This window comes from Anguilla rostrata, unplaced genomic scaffold (assembly GCF_018555375.3).
Source record: "Anguilla rostrata isolate EN2019 unplaced genomic scaffold, ASM1855537v3 scaf0264, whole genome shotgun sequence".
NCBI lineage: Eukaryota > Metazoa > Chordata > Actinopteri > Anguilliformes > Anguillidae > Anguilla > Anguilla rostrata.
The window spans coordinates 7,300-10,583 of record NW_026985806.1 but is presented as its reverse complement, the minus strand read 5'-3'; the positions used below and the strand labels follow the sequence as shown (position 1 = coordinate 10,583).

The window sequence follows — 3,284 nt, the reverse complement described above, 5'->3', positions numbered from 1 at the left end:
TTTATATTAATTTGTGTAAAGTGTATAACACACTGCTATGTGTTTGACACACACAGCCCTGTTAGTTTATATTAATGTGTGTAAGGTGTGTAACACACTGCTATGTGTCTACCACACACAGCCCTGTTAGTTTATATTAATGTGTGTACGGTGTGTAACACACTGCTATGTGTTTGACACACACAGCCCTGTTAGTTTATATTAATGTGTGTATGGTGTGTAACACACTGCTTTGTGTTTGACACACACAGCCCTGTTAGTTTATATTAATGTGTGTAAGGTGTGTAACACACTGCTATGTGTTTGACACACACAGCCCTGTTAGTTTATATTAATGTGTGTAAGGTGTTTGTGTCCCTCTCTCTGCAGGCTGTCAGGCTGTAGAGTCACACAGAGAGGCTGTGATTCTCTGGCTTCAGCTCTGTGTTCAAACCCCTCACACCTGAGAGAGCTGGACCTGAGATACAATCACCCAGGAGACTCAGGAGTGAGAGCGCTGTCTGCTGCTAAACTGGACACACTCACACTGCTGTAAGTACAGAGAGTTTCCACACTGCACCTCACACACACACACACGCACACGCACACAAACGGAGTTCGGGGGGGGGGTCATGGAGGGCACAGTTCACACCAGCGTTACTCAAGAGGGTTGGGGATCTCCTGTGGAGGGTGCTGCAGCGGATCACTGCAGTATATAAGATGTGGTTGTTGTAGTTAGGGGTTTGATCAGGGACACAGTGATGGTGGAGTTTCAGTATTACAAAGCAACGGAGAACCTGAGTGTGTTTCATAGTGTGTGTGTTTCATGTTCAGTGGAGAGAGGGGAGCTATTTTTGCACATGGAATAGAGTGAGGGAATGGAATAAGTTTCCTTTGTGACCGATTTGTGTGTTTTTCATATGATCTTGGTTTTGTGTTTTATTGTGTCTTTGTTTTTATTTATGTGATGTCATTGGTGTGTTGAGAGTGGAAATAAAGGATGGTTAAAATTCAGAATTCTGTTCTGCTGTTCTTACAGTGTGGACCATGGAGGAGAGAACAGGACCAAACCAGGACCCAGGAAATGTGAGTGTGTATCGACACAGAACACTTTCCATAGGTACACACTCTGCTGTGTGTGTGTGTGTGTGTGTGTGAGAGAGACTTCTCTCTTACACACATAAACACACAAACAGAAACACACATGTACACAAATACACACACACAGGTACTATCATGGCTCTCTCTCTCTCTCTCACACACATAATGAGGTGAATATTAATAATGATAATTAATCTCATTAATGTCTCTGGTGTGCAGACGGCTGTCAGCTCACACTGGATCCAAACACAGCGCACAGAGAGCTGTCTCTGTCTGAGCGGAACAGGAGGGTGACACACACATGGAGAGAGGAGCCATATCCTGATCATCTAGAGAGATTTGAGCGCTGGCGCCAGGTTGTGTGCAGAGAGAGAGTGCGTGAGCGCTGTTACTGGGAGGCTGAGTTCAGTGTGTCTGAGGGGGGATGGGTTCATATAGCAGTGACATATAAAGGAATCAGCAGGAAAGGAGTGGGTTCTGACTGTGTGTTTGGAGAGAATAAAAACTCCTGGAGTCTGGAGTGTGATAAACTCAGATACTCTGATAAACTCAGATACTCTGTCTGGCACAATAAGAACCAAACACACATACCTGCCCCCCCCTCCCCCTACCGCAGAGCAGGAGTGTGTGTGTACAGGGTAGGAGTGTTTGTGAACCGTCCGGCAGGCACTCTGTCCTTCTACAGTGTCTCTGACTCTGACACACTGACCCTCCTGCACAGATTCCACACACACTTCACTCAGCACACACCCCTCTGTGCTGGATTTGGAGTGTGTGAGTCCTCCTCAGTGTCCCTCTGCTAACTGGAGTAGAGACACACACACGCACACGCACATGCGCGCACACAAACATGCACGTGCACACACACGCATACACACACACACGTGAGCATACAAACTCACACACACACACACCACATTTATATACCCACTCACACACTCATATACACATACACACACACGTACACATACACATAGACACACACACCCACACCTACACACACACATCCAGACACACACATACTCTCACACACATCCTTTCTCTCTCACACTCATGCACACGCACTCACACACCTACGCACGCACACACTCGTGCCCACACACTTACACACACAATTTCTCGCACACACAAACACACACATTCACCAGTGCACTCTCACACGCACGCACACACATGCATGCATACGTACACACGCTCATAACCGTATGCACACACACACACACACACACCCTCTCTCTCTCACACACACATTTGCACAAACGCACGCACACACACACAAACTCATGCATTCACGCACACACACATACATGCGTGCAGAATCACAAACATGTGTCAACTCACACACTCCTCAGTGTCCCTCTGCTAACTGAGTAGAGACGCACACACACACACTCGAATGCATGCACACACACACTATATATATATTATATATATATATATATATATATATATACACACACACACTCATACACATACACACACACACTCAATCACACACTCACACACATATATAAACGCAAACACTCATATACACCTAGACCCTCACACACCCACACCTACACACACATATACACACACACACTCATATACACACACACACACTCACATATATACACACACACTCATACACACACACACACACATATATATACACACTCATATGCACCTAGACCCACGCACCTACACATACTCTCGGACACCCAGTCACACACACACACACACACACCCTCTCTCTCTCACATACACTCCATCACACACACATACTCTCTCACACACCCTTTCTCTCTCAGTCATGCACACGCACTCACACACCTACGCACGCACACTCTCTCACACCCAGTCACTCACTCACACTCGCATACAGTATACAGGCACACATTCACAAACGCACGCGCACACACACTCATGCACTCACGCACAAACACAAACGTGTCAACACATACATTCTCATTCCCATACGCACGCACACACATGTATGAACACACACATTCTCTTACCCATACGCACACACACATACTCATGCACTCACACATGCATACACATACATGCGTGCACACACCATATACACATGTATACACAAACATTCTCATACTCAGACATACACACACACACACGTATAAACACACGCACATTCACAAAGGCACTCTCACGCACACACACATACATACACTCATTCTCTTGCACGCGCACTCACATACAGTCAC

At 46.1% G+C, this 3,284-nt stretch overlaps 1 long non-coding RNA gene across 1 annotated transcript; it reads left to right on the top strand.

Annotated features, from left to right (window-relative positions):
- Positions 1 to 350: 350 nt before the first annotated feature.
- Positions 351 to 1,657, top strand: LOC135246407 (uncharacterized). Its single transcript, XR_010327664.1, has 3 exons — positions 351 to 531; positions 1,019 to 1,065; positions 1,300 to 1,657. It is a non-coding gene; the product is annotated as an uncharacterized LOC135246407 (long non-coding RNA).
- The last annotated feature ends 1,627 nt before the right edge of the window (positions 1,658 to 3,284 follow it).